General features: G+C 45.5%; 1 protein-coding gene across 4 annotated transcripts in view; it reads right to left on the bottom strand.

Annotated features, from left to right (window-relative positions):
* Nucleotides 1–13,929, bottom strand: part of PDZD2 (PDZ domain containing 2) — a 379,909-nt gene that overhangs the window by 325,141 nt on the left and 40,839 nt on the right. The window lies entirely within an intron of this gene.

The raw sequence follows: 13,929 nt of genomic DNA, 5'->3' as shown, positions 1-13,929 counted from the left end.
AAAAGGCCACAAAGGTGTTAAGAACTCTGTTTCTAAACCTTCCTCCTACTCCAGTGTATCAGGTTACCTGATCTCCCAGGCAGTTGAAATGAAGAATGTTAGCCTAATAATGAGACTATAACAGAAAAGTAACTCCTTCAAATGAGATGGGGGGGCCTTATATGGGGGACCTCCTTTGTCTTGTGTTGGAGCTTCCTCCCAGTTTAAATTTTATTTTCTCAAGTATCATTTTAAAAGTAAAACCATAAACGGTTGTATCTGAGCTTTCTTGAATACATCATTTTCAAAGAGGGTACTGAAATCTTGGAATTTTATTTTTTTATTTTTTTTATTTCTCCCTTTGAATTTTAATTTGAGTTTTCAACTTTTTTTAATGTTATGTTAGTCACCATACAGTACTTCATTAGTTTTTGATGCAGTGTTCCATGTTTCATTGTTTGCATATAACACCCATTGCTCATCACAACACGTGCCCTTCTTAATGCCCATTACCAGGTTCACAACCTATGTATTAAGTCACTTAGAAGAAAACCGTAAGATGAGAAACATATAACTCAGAGATCAATAATAACTCAGAGTGAAAAACGCCACGGTGTGTACAAAGGGTATAATCCCCAATTACACCAAGAGTGACACCTCTTTCCCTAGGCAACACTCCTTAGAAGCTGTCAATGCATTAAACAGAAATAGTTTAGCCAATCCATCAACATCGGTTTACTGCCCACTGTTGGGGACACACAAAAATGAAAAGTATGGCCAGGTGCCCTCATAGATTTTGCAGTCTAGTTTGGGAGGGGGTAAACAAAAAAAACAACCCCGCTTTCACCAAAAAGTTCACCAACTAAAAGCAGCACATGCGGGATGCCAAGTGAAGTGCCAGGCAGCAGGTGCGCCAGACGTTCCGGGAGAGGCTGCCAGCCAGGAGGGAGGGGAGGACACTTTTTACAGGGAATGAGACTTCACTTTGGCCTTCAGGGATGAACAGAATTTAAGCAATGGGTAGATGGCCTTCTGGGTAGGAGGTATGGAATAAATGTGTATAGCTAATGTAGACAAAAGAAGTTAAGTCAGATCCAAATTCCATCTCACTTCTCAAATATAAAGAGAAAAGCCTGATGCTCAACTGGGAAATTAACAAAGAAACACTTGACTCTTCCGTACAGGGTCTGTGCCTCCCATCAAAGCTCAGCCAAAGTCACGCAGGGATCGATGTCCACCACATTAACTCTAACAAGATGCTCCTATGAAAACTCTAATAAACCATTATACACAGCACAAATTTCATTAAAATCATCCACTGCAATTTAAGTTTTGAGACTAATGGATTTTCTAAGAATGCAGCAACATACACCACAGAGGTAATATCCCAAGGAGAAAAACAAGTAGTGGTTTGCACCACTGGCTCCGCATTAGAACCACCTGGGGGGAGGGGTGGTGTTTAGAAAAGACCAATGCTTGTGTTGTACCTCTTACCCATTACATCACAATCCCTGGGGTATCAGCATTTAAATTAAAAATACCAGTGATTCTACTTCATTCTCTCTACAAATTATTCTCCAAGTGCCTACTATATGCCAGCACTGCTCTAAGTGTTGAAGATAGAAGAATGAACCAAACAGTCCCCCCTTTCAAAGAACTACCCTCATAGATTTTACGATTTTACATTATAATGAAGTCGAGCAGGCAGAAAAAAGCAAATTAAATCAGTAAAATATATGACATGTTAAAAAACTGACAATGTGCTAAGGAGAAAATAAAGTTGAGAATGGGGATATGAAGTCTCAGGCTGAAGTAGGGTGGAATGGGAGACTTCTCGGAAGGTGACATTTAAATCAAGAACTAAAGGAAGTGAGGGAACAACTCAGCTACATGAGAGAGGAACACACCAGGCAGAGGACATAGCAGGTGCAATGGCCCTGAGGCAGAAACATGCTGTTGTGGCTGGAGCTGAGAGGGAAAGTAATAGAGATGAAGAAGTCGGAAAGGGAAGGGCTTAGTAGGCTATGTAATAATGAGTTTGCCTTTTATGTTGAATAAGATGGGACACTCCAGGAAACACAGAAATGACACGATCTGATTTACAGTTTCATGATAATCATTCTGGCTGCTCTGTTGAGAACAGACTATGGAGGGAAGGGGCAAGATAGCAATTGAGCAATTCTCAAAATAGTCCCATTGAGAGATGAGGACAACTTGGATGAGGGGAAAGGCCGTATGCAATGGTCAGATTCTGGATGTATTTTGGAGAACTAGCCAGAGACGAAGTATCTGGAAGGGGCAGGGGTGGGAATCTGGAATTTGGTTTTAGATGTTAATGTTTAAAATGAGTACTAGACAGTGGAGATTCAAGTAGATAATTATATACGCAAGATGAAGATATATTGGTACAAATTCTTAGCTTATGGATAGCATTTAAAGCCATGAGAATGACTGACATCACAGATAACAACTGCAGAAAGAAAAGACAAGCAGCACAAGTAATGACTCCTGGGCCCTCCGGCATTAAGAGGTCAGGGAGAAGATAGGCAGCCAAGAAAACTGGGAAGGAATGTAGACAGTGAGCAAGGAGGAATGCCTACAGACTATGGTGTCCAGAGAGTTAAGGGAAGGAAGCATTTCAAGAAGGGATTAACTGTGTGCATCAAATGCTTTGAAGGAGTAAGGAAAAGGCTGAGAACTGGTCCTTGGATTCAGCAATGCGGACCTCATTAGTGATCTTGATAGCCTTGACAGTCCGTTCTAAGTCTCCAACAGAAGTGGGGTTCATGAGGTTCAATAGGATCTTGAAGCAATGCTTTCTCCATTGTCTCTCCCTTGTCCCAAAAGACAGTTAAATAGTTTGATAGGATTGACAATTCAAGGTAATCTGAATTTTATTTTTTATTCCCCACGCAGAGAATATGAAATGTATATATCTTTTCTCTCTATGTGGCACACACTAAGTAAATAGTAGTTGAATGGAAAAGAAAAAAAAATTTGCAGCAGTGAGGACAAAGTATGAGCTCTAGGATAAAACCGAGCATAACTGATAACACTACCTCCTTCAACTGTTTGCTGAGCACTCAGAGTTGTCAGTGGCTTTATGGACACTACCTACCTCCCATCTGCAGCACCAGCACTGTTAGCAAAGTTCGTATGCTGTGTCAAGCTGAAGACGGAGAAGAGCACTTGAGAAAGAGTTATAAAATACACAAGTCTGGGGCACCTGGCCGGCTCAGTCAGAAGAACATACAACTCTTGATCTTGGGGTTGTGAGTTTGAGCCCCACGTTGGGTGTAGGGATTACTTAGAAACAAATAAACTTTTCAAAAATTTAAATAAACAAAAAAATAAATAAGTCCAACTATCCTAGCATGCAGGTTCCAGCACGGATTTTATCAGTGGAAATACAGAAGTGCTTCTTGATCTGGCAAATGAGAATGGGGGGGGGGTGATACTCCACACTGGAATAGCACATACGATTCAGCCTGGACTTCACTGTGACTACCCACCTGCCTGTCAGCAAGAACAGTGAGCAGTCCCTCTTTGGTTTATGATAAAAATAAAGGAGATTGCCTATGAGTGACATTTTACACGCACAACGCTCTGGGCAAAGTTCTGGTTACCACAGCAAACCCCAGTCATGACAGACAGCAGAGACAAAGCGCATGACATATCAAATAGCCAGAGTTCTGCCTGCCTGCAGGAGAGCGGTTATATTTGCCAGACACACTAATCAGCCACTACAGCCCTCTCTACAAATAAAAGCCCAACCTACATTTGTGGGTCTTGGCTATTCTTACAATTACTATTTGCCTGAAATAGTAGCTTCTGTCTGATGTTTACTTATTGGGATGCTGATGTAATTCTCAAGATGGAACTTATTTTTAAAAGGAGGTCCAACACCAGGGAAGGAAACCAATAGCTGCTTTCTCATTCGCCCCACTCTGCAACATTAGCAGAAGTTCCTTTGAGTCCCACATCTGGCAAGAACCTGTCCTTTGGCCTCTTCCATGACTGGCCCAGAGAAATGAACCAGTCTCCTAGCAAGACCCAATAGAGAGGGTCTTGCTACCAACCAATTGCAAAATGGAGTCCATGTTCTCACCTCGGGGTTCTATCAACTAGAAAGAGATGTGGAGGCAGAAAAAGCCAAACTGAGGAAAATGTTGGTGTGTAAGGAAATGTTGGTGTCCAGGAGGACGAATACTGCAGGGCTTTTAAGAATGCAAATTTCACCCTTGCGTAAAGGACATATAAAGGACATGGTGATTTCTGCCTTTCCTGTATGGATTCAAGGAAGGGGGTTTAAACCATTACGTCTCCAGATAGATCAGAAAAAGTCATAAGCCTAAATACCCAAATGGAAAAAAAAGAAATAATGATTTTAGCTTCTGAAGCTTAAGCTCCAGGGCCAACCTTTCAGAGAAATAGTACATTTGGAATCCGAGTGAGTAAATTTTTTCCTGTGTTTTACCAATCTATGTCCTTGGTTTATGAGCAGAAAAATGAATCAGAAAACTTGGGGATCATAGGGACATTAGGGATCCTGAAAGTTCCTGCTTCTTAGAGATTCTGTATGGAATAGGGTGAAGAGGACAAGCTTAGAAGAGAGAGAGATCTGGATTCAAATTCTTGCTCCAAGTCTTAACAGATGTGCAACCTCAGGCAAATAAGTTAAACTTTTTGAGCCTACTTTTCGGCATCTGTAAAATAAGGGTAACTGGGAACAGTGCTAAATCTGTTCAATGGTTGTTTATTGAGTGTCTCCTGTATACTGGGCACTGTTGTCAGCACTGGAGATACAGTGAACGAGACAAGGTCCCTGGCTTTGATGAAGCTTGCATTCCAACAGATGAGACAACCATAAAAAAAAAAATAAATAAAAACTCTATTTCAAACAGAATAGGAGTAATGTGATAGAGTGCCTGGTGGGGGCCATTTTAGATTACATGGTTAGGGAGGAGAGGGCCTATGTGGTCTGGAGGCAGCTTCCAAGCAGAGGTAAGGCCCTACTCTGGGATACAGCTTGTCATGTCTCAGAACAGAAAGGATAGTGTGTCTGCACACAGAGAGTAAGGATGATGAGTCATAGCAGAGAAGGTCATCTGAGAGGCAGGTTGGGGCTAAGGGCCTAGTTGTAGTCAAACAGCAATGAGAAATCTCCAGTTGTAAACTGTTAGGTGATATGACTTGATCTGTGTTTTTATTTATTTTTTATTACTTATTTTTTATTTTTTTGAGAGAGAGCATACATGCAGGCAATGGGGGGAGGGACAGAGGGAGAGGGAGAGAGAATTTTGAGCAGGCTCCACACCCAGCACGGAGCCCCACATGGGGCTCAATCTAATGACCCTGAGATCTGAGCTGAAACCAAGAGTCAGACATTTACCCAGCTGAGCCACCCAGGTGCCCCATGACGTGTGTTTTTAAAAGACCCCTCTGGCTTGTCTGAGGGGAGGGACAGGTGTCGAAAGTAGTCTCTAGGTGGCCCAGATAGAAGACTACTGTGGCAGCAATCCAGCCAGGTTGGCTGCCGCACATGTGGAGAGAGGGCCAACAGGACTTAGAGATTTAGTTGCTGGTGTGAGGAAAAAAGATTGAAGCTCTTGAGGTTTTTGGAATGAGCCTTTAGGTGGATGGTGGTGCCATTTACTGATCTGGGAGAAGGAGAAGGAAAGAACTAGCCAGAGAGAGAAATATCAAGGATCCTATTTTGATCAAGCTAGGTCTGAGATGCCTGTTGCACACAGATGTGGAAACGTCGAGCTGGTAGTGGGGTGTATGAATGTGGAACTCCATGGAGAGATCAAGGCTAGAGACATAAATTTGGGAGACAGCACATAGATGGTAGGTAAAGTCTTGAGGCAGATAAGGTCTCCTTAGGAGGGAGAATAGCTAGAGAAGAAGACCCAAGGTCAAGTCCTGGAGCAACATCATAAAACACTGAATATTAGTTGTTGTTATTATTTTCAGTACATTGGGAAGCTGAATGTCGGCCAATTATTGTTATAAGCATTGTTTTATCCATCCATCTACCCACGCATCCCACCATCCATTCATTCCATAAATGATCACTGAGCCCATTAATGAAAGAAAGTGGAGAAATGAATGTAATAGTAGCTCCAGAATGTAAGCTCTGGAGCAAGACTGCTCTGTTTAAATCCCAGCTCCATCTATAACCTTGGAGAATTTGCTTAACCACATTGTACCACCATTTCTCCATCTGCAAACGGGAATGTAGTGGGTTGAATGGTGTCCCCCCAAAAGACATGTCCATGTCCTAGATCTGTGAATGTGACCTTCTTTGGCAAAAATGTCTTTGCAGATGTAATTACATTGAAGATCTCTAGATGAGATCATCTTAGATTACCTGGGTACCCCTAAATGACAAGTGTCCATATAAGAAACACACACAGAAGAGACATGCAGATATAAGAGGAGAAGACATGAATACACAGAGAAGATAAAGACACAGACTGGAGTGAAACAGGTACAAAGCATGTCAACAGCTACCAGAAGCTGGAAGAGGCAAGGAAGGATTCTCCCCAGGAGCCTCCAGAGGGAGCTTGACCCGCCAACGCCTAAACTTCAGACTTCTGGCCTCCAGAACAACGAGAGAATAAATTTCTGTTGTTTAGCCACCAAGTCTGTGGTAATTTTTTATAGCAGCCCCAGGAAATGAATAGGGAAATAGTAATAGTGTGTGCCTCACCGACTCATGAGGAGAATTAAATGAGATAACATATGTAAAGCATCTAGAACAGTGTCTGCCAAATAGGGAATGTTCAAACAATTTTAAATTTTATCCATGTACTGGACACATCCATGTACTGGTGCAGGAGCCTGAAGACTGGGGGGAAAGACAGATCATGTTGAGAGACCCTGAAAATAAAGATGGCGCCCAGACGCTGAGCAGGTGAGGGACCAGAAGGGGGAAGGGTATCAGATGCCACAAACTGCTGAACACCGCTCCCCAGCATTTCCCAATAAAGAAATCAATAAGCTTTACATCTGCTCAGGTTTTTGAAGATGAGTAGTAGGTCCAGAGAAGGGTTAACACAATTCTTTACAGTATGTTCCTCTGCTCGCATCATCTCATTGCCTGCTCTGTCATGAGAACCCATGTTGATGAGGACACTTGGAGCAGATGTTCTGGGGACAGCTGTCCCTTCCTTTAGCCTAATGATATTGGGAATAACGGTGACCAAGGCAGGGTGGGGGTAGAGAGTGGGCAGTGGAAAACTGTGGGGGGAAAGATGCCAATTTTGAATGCTGAGTGATTTTGTAATAATATTTGCATGGCTGCTTTAGCCTGGGAAGTTAATTTTCTTCACCAAGAGACCCATATAGCACAATCTAGTTTTACCCAAATCTCTATAAAATACACTGTGCCAAAGGCGGGTGCAGCAGGGATCCAACTGAAACACAGCTGAGATCAGACATTTTATAAGTGTCCATTGGCCAACACACAAAAATGTAAAGAGTTTACTGACATCTTGCTTAATGAAACTTTGCTCCGTTCTCATCTTCATAGGTAGAGAAAAAAACGTACAAACACTTGAAGAGAGTCAGTGATCATATTTGATCACCTGCATGCAAGTATAAGGAGTGTCAGGGTGAGGAGCCTTACTGGGTGCTCAAACTTGCAAGCACCAACGGAAGATACTCTGGCTAATCTGAAACGCACTTGCCTCTCTCCTGTCTGGAAAGAGACTATTGGAATTACAGTCTCATTCCAGGACATGTACGCAGGACAAGCAGATTCACATGAGACAGGCATCTGTAAAGTGCTGACCTTTGGTGAAAGGGACAAAAAGGCCAGCATTGGGGGCGCCTGGGTGGCACAGCGGTTAAGCGTCTGCGTTCGGCTCAGGGTGTGATCCTGGCGTTTGGGATCGAGCCCCACATCAGGCTCCTCCGCTATGAGCCTGCTTCTTCCTTTCCCACTCCCCCTGCTTGTGTTCCCTCTCTCGCTGGCTGTCTCTATCTCTGTCAAATAAATAAATAAAATCTAAAAAAAAAAAAAATGCCAGCATTTATTCTGTCTTCCCCCTAGGCATGCCAAGATTTTGTTAGGCACGACAGTAGCCAGAGCCAGCCGCAAGAGAGCAGAGCTCCGAGGCACCTTCTCCCCTTCACCCCCTTTCTCTGGATGCCCAGAGGCCTCCCTATGAGGCAGCCCAGTCCCCCCACTGTCTCTCAACTATACCATGATCCAAAGATACCCCCTCTCCTACTCTCTGCCCAGCACAACTTCTACTCCCTCAGCAGGCAGGTTTCAGCCAGAGGGTTGACTTTGGACTTGCACAGCACTACGGAGGGCCCGTTCACGGTAGGGGTCCTATTCTGCATTGTATCCGTGTGTGTTTATTTTTAGCAAAGCAGATGATCACTCTTCAGAGGCCAGGACAGTGGTGTATGTATGGACGGTCTGGTGGCAGTAGCAGACTTAAAGTCTAACGTATGCAAAGCCAAGTACGAGAACTGTCCGGATGTTGATAAAAAGGAGACCACAAGTGGCTCAGCTCAAATTCAACTCCACTGTTGCTAAAAACTTCAAAGGACACAGCCTGGGAATCATTCTGTTAAGGGAAGCCCTTCCTCAGGAGGCTGTTAAAACACCGTAGATCCGACCTAAAATGAGCTAAATTTGCCTTCAACCTGGGGGCAAAGGACTGGGTAGTGTTCCTTCAAGAACCTGCAAAATCTTAGCAGTTTGTGATTTTTTAAATCCTCGTGTTACTCACACGCATTTCAGGCTGCTTCCTCACTCCCTTGCCATTATTTCATCGAAAGCTTGTGACAAGAGTGTGTGCCAAACTAGTCCTCTTTGCTGTAAGGTCAGTTCCCCAAGCCTTGCTTCTCCAAAACCCCTTCATGTGTCCGAGAGTGCTTTACGAGCCAAAGAAACACTTTAAAACCTAAAAACAAATAATCCAAGAATAACTTAATCAGCCAGATGTTCAATGCTATCTGCTTTCATTGGATTGCTTCATGAAGAGAGCTAATTCTTAAGTTTCTGATTTTCTGCAAGTTAATAGCCCAGTCACTGTTCACTCAATGTATTCACATAGGTCATGAGCGCATCAAGGAGCCAGGCGTTCAGAGAACGGGGATTGTTTCCCGGCCCCACTGAAAATGCGGGGTGGAGAGGACTCCATTGGCATTGGAGAGAGGCCACTGCCGGGGCAGGCCTCTTCCCGGAGCCGGGAGCTTCAAAGACAAATGTATCTTCTCTGCACACTTAGTGCCTTAACAAGCCATCTCCAAGCTCAGGCGCCTTATCAGACCACAAAGGGCCTCTTCAAAGATTGACTTTTCAAACCGTAAATGCTCCCAGTGTTTTCTTGAACACATTTGTAAATAGAATGCAGAGCTCTTTGGATCACAGGCAACTCGAGCCTAAGTCCGATGACCTACCTGGCTTCCAGTCCTGCCTCTGCCCAGAACTGCAGAACCCACAGGAAAGGAATTCTTTCCCAATTCTCTCTTTTTTCCCATTTCTAGCATATGGATAATATAAGGTTAGGAATTTAAAATTTTTAAATGCCATAAAAGGATCTATCACTGTATATGCGACCTATGCTTAGGCCCAAAGAACAACACAATCGACATAAAATAAAGAAATAAATAAATCAGGAATGATCTGAGAAAATACTTTCATACTTTGATTTCCTTAAAGAAACATTCTACACATGTTCCCCCAGTATCATTTAATCTGGCACACACCTAGCGAGTGTTTAGTAAATCAAACTAAGTGCTCCTTTTCCTCTGCTCTTCACTAATAGGGGAGAATATGCATTTAATCTTTCTAAGTATAATCATGATTCATTCATAAAACCAAGGGGGTACACAGATTTTCAATTCCTCTTCACCCACCTGCATCTTGCACTATTGCCACTGAAGACAATAATTCTGCAGATCTAGCCGCTTCCAGTTGTGCTAGAAGGGGGATGTCCTCCACTTTTCTGGGCCTTGGCTTCCTCCAATGTGGCAATTAGAAAGTCTGAATGCATCACCCCTTCCAAAGCACAGAGGAGGGGAGACTCTGCAGGATCTCCCTGCTTTGAACGCTGGCAATTTGACCTTCGCATCAGAAAGGGATGTGAACTACAGATGTATCCACTGAAACAAGTCAACAGATAAAAAAAGGCAGACAACCTGAAAGATTCCTTAAAGTGGGAATAGGGAGGTGAGAGGCTGCTCCCAGCAGTCCAGAGCTTTTCATCCAAAGCTGAAAGCAAGCTTCTGCTAAAAAGTCCTGCCTGTACACTCACTGGGCTGTCACGGACATTGACAAGAGGCACATTCACATCTCAACACACTAACAGAAGGACCTACTACTTTGTAGCAGACACTGTCATTGAGGGGTTTGCATACATACCTCAGTAGCTGTCTTCATTCTTCCTGAGAACAACCCTGTTAGGTGGCTATTGTCCCAATCTTGCACAAGGGGAAACCGAGGCTTCAATATTTCTAATGATCTGGCCAGTGAGAAGTTTTCTGCACTGCTAGGACTCCAGCCAAAGTCTCTGACCCCAATTCCAGAATCCTTCCTTTCCCTCTTGGCTGCCTCGGCCGGTGCCAGGCACCAGGTTCACCTGCCCAGCTGCCAGCAGCACTTCCGCCTGCCCCAGTACCCATCGACCCCCGACCCCCGTGCCCCAGCCGCCAGCAGCAGGCACCTCTCCTGTTTTACCAAGACGACACTTCCCTCCACTGCTCAGCAGGCTCCCTCTCCAGTGCCTCTCCCAACCTCTGCTTCCCTCCTACCTTCCCAGGAAGGAGATGCCAGCTTTTTTCCTTCCCTGCACCTGCCCCTGTTCACCTCTGGCTTCTTCCCTCCCAAATACCCCTGATCTTGTCTTCATTCTCTCCCACTGTTCTTTTGTTTACCACACATGCCTGGGAAGGGGATTTGGGGGACGTTCCTGAATAAACCTTCCCACAACACTACCACCCCCTCAAAATACCCTCCAGATTATTTTTAACTGGCACACTTCTGGATCCACTGTCTACACTCCCAACTTCAATCATCTTGGCAATCACTCTCTCCGTTGTCCCTTGAACCTAGCTCTGAACCATCCTTGACAGATGCTGTTCTCAGTCTTTGTGAAGGCTGGCATTCCTGCCTCTACCTGTCCTCCCTCAGGGGCTTGCCTGCCACATACTACGTGGTACTATGGAGACACTTTTGAAGGCAGAAGAAAGAGGTTAAAAACCGTCCAATCTCCAAGTCTGTCTTGTTAGAGATTCAGCCTCTCTTTGAGTTTAGTCCTGACCTTTTGTGGGTTCATCTTCCTTGAGATGCTTCCCCTTGTGATTGGTACAGTAAGAGGGCCCTGAGGCCACATTCCAACAGAGACACCTCCCCCACCCCTGACACACACACACCATAGTCTAAGTTACTTAGGCCCACGTGATCTGGGCCAAGGGAATATCTGCAGCTCTGTGTTATCTTGTCCAGCCCACCAGGTCTGGGACAACACAGAGTACAATCAGCTGGTGGTGGGGAGAGGGAGGTCATGGAGTGCTGCCTCTGCCTCTCTGCCTGAGAAAGCTAGCGGGTGGCTGGTAGAGGCCTTATCTGGGCATGAATAAGATATGGTCCTAAAGAAACAGGCCTAGGGCAGCATGATCAGTGTGCCAACAGGCTCTGTAGAGCCAAGTGCAAAGGTAGGACTGCTCGACTTGGGAGAGAGAGACAGAGAATCACAGAGGAGGTGACCCTTGAGCTGGATCTTGAAGAGTAAGAAGTGGTTCATCAGGAAGACCGCAGAAGAAAGGATATTCCAGGACCTCATTCCTCCCACTACCACCCCCAGCAAATCAGCATTGTAGAGGCCAAGAGTACGACAGGTCAGGAGGTCTACAGCTCGTGTGTGTGTGTGTGTGTGTGTGTGTGTGTGTGTGTGTGTTAGGGGACATGGCAGGAAAGCAGTCTGAGGAGGTACACAGGATTTGGAATTCATTCTGCATCCTGGGAGCCACAGATAGGTTTTATAAGGAGAGGTGACTGATAGGCCTGGGAGACTGAGTGGAAGTGGGAAGAGGGAGGGGGGAGGAGAGGCCCAGAAGGATTTCTCCAGGTTGCTAGTTTGCTGAATATTGAAACTCCACAAGCTCCCTATTTCAGTCACCTGTGTATTCACAGGCCTAGCCTTCAGGTGATCTCTGCTTCTTCTTCACTCCAAATCCAAGTAATGCCCATACTTTAAGTCCACGTCTAATGCACATTTCCGTTCTTCCCATGGCCTGCTGCCAAACCTCCATGACCTCCTGTGCCCATCTTACTACAATAACCTCCCACTGGACAGCTCACCTCCCATCTCTCCCAGTCCCGATTCTTTCTGCCAGAGAACAGATTCATCTCCCTAAAGCACAAAGCAACAATCCCTAGCTCAAAAATCCCAAGTATTTCCCTATCAGCTGCAGAACAAAGTTCCCCCAAGACCTCAGGCCAGTGTCTTCTTCCATCATACCCCCAGGACCACATCCACACTCAGGATCAACCCCTCAGCCCACAGCTTCTCTACCTCAGTTCTCCTCCACAGAGCTTCTCAGATCTCCTCAGTCAAAAGTGACTTCTTTCTCCTCTGTCCTTCTAAAGTGCTTTTATTTGGACCACTCTTCAGGTACCTTATTCATTAGATTGTCCCTTCATCCAATAAATACAGGGCACCTATTACATGCCCCACGCACGCCGGTTGGGGTGGGAGCTGTCAGTATACTTATCTCACTTCTCCTGACAGACTGAAACTGACAGCAAGGAGGGAGCCTCTGCACATCCCCAGGAACCTCGGAGGGCTTGTGCACTGCAAACCACAGGTACTCCAAAAATAAAATGGTTGAAATGAATAGAGAAATTATCATAAGTTTCCTTAAATAGTAAACTGCCTTAAGTGCACGCAAAATCAATTTTAATGACAAAGATTTAAAGTATAATTCAATATTTTTCCAGGAGCATATTAACTATGTCAAGGGAAGGTGCATGTATATATTTTACATGGTTCTGATTCTTCCCCTGCCAGAACAGTCCCCCACTCCTCCATCTCCCTGTCTGCCCACCCCCTATACACACTCACACCACTCTGCGGTCAGTAGAGGAGCAGTTCTTAGCCCTTCTCATGGAAGAAGGAACTGATGAAGCTCGAACGACCACCTACAGCCAGGGGTGTGTTCTGAGACATTCTATTCTACCCTGGCCAGCAACCCTCCCACACCACACCTGCCAACCTAGACCTATTCGACCCCCACCCAGAAGCCACAGATGGGAAAAGCTGGCCCTGTAGAAACAGCAGGCTCCGAGAGCCCAAGCCCAGAGCAGGCTGAATGTGGGAGCCCCCACTGGGGAAGGACTAGCAGCAATGAAGGTCCTGGGGAGCTCTCTCTAGAAACAGATCCACAGTATCACTCTCTGCAGCCACTCAGGGACCCCCTCCAGCTTCATCATGCTTTGTCAAGGGGAACACATCCACCCAAAGCACCTAAGTCTGTGGGAGGTAGAGGCCAGGCCAGCTGCAGGAGATAGACGCCGCTCCTTGCCCCAGCAGTCCACCGCCTCCAGTTCCAGTGCAGGGCGGCAGGGCGGCAGGGCGGCAGGGCGGCAGCTCTGGAATGCCCTCGTGCCTGCCATTCCAGTCTCTGAGAGCAGCCCATGCCAGACCTGTCCCCTTCACACTCCAGTGTCTCTTATCATGGTCTCTGCATCGATCAGGCCTCTGAGGACAGGCTTCTGGCAAACTCCAGCCAGGGACCCTGGACCCTCCCCCTACTCAATTTAGCATTGCAGAAAGACGAGCAACCCAAAGACCTAAAACATCTAAGCAAACCTGAGAGGAAGAAAGAGAGGAGGGAGGGGAGAGGGGGAAGAGAAAGAGAGAGAAAGGAACAAGGCCAGATTTTAGGAGCAACTCGACTTCACAGGGAAAGCAGGATTTCCTCCTG

This window comes from Ursus arctos, unplaced genomic scaffold (assembly GCF_023065955.2).
Source record: "Ursus arctos isolate Adak ecotype North America unplaced genomic scaffold, UrsArc2.0 scaffold_15, whole genome shotgun sequence".
Classification (NCBI taxonomy): Eukaryota; Metazoa; Chordata; class Mammalia; order Carnivora; family Ursidae; genus Ursus; species Ursus arctos.
Note: the sequence above shows the minus strand (reverse complement) of the source record. Positions and strands in the feature narration are given on the sequence as shown.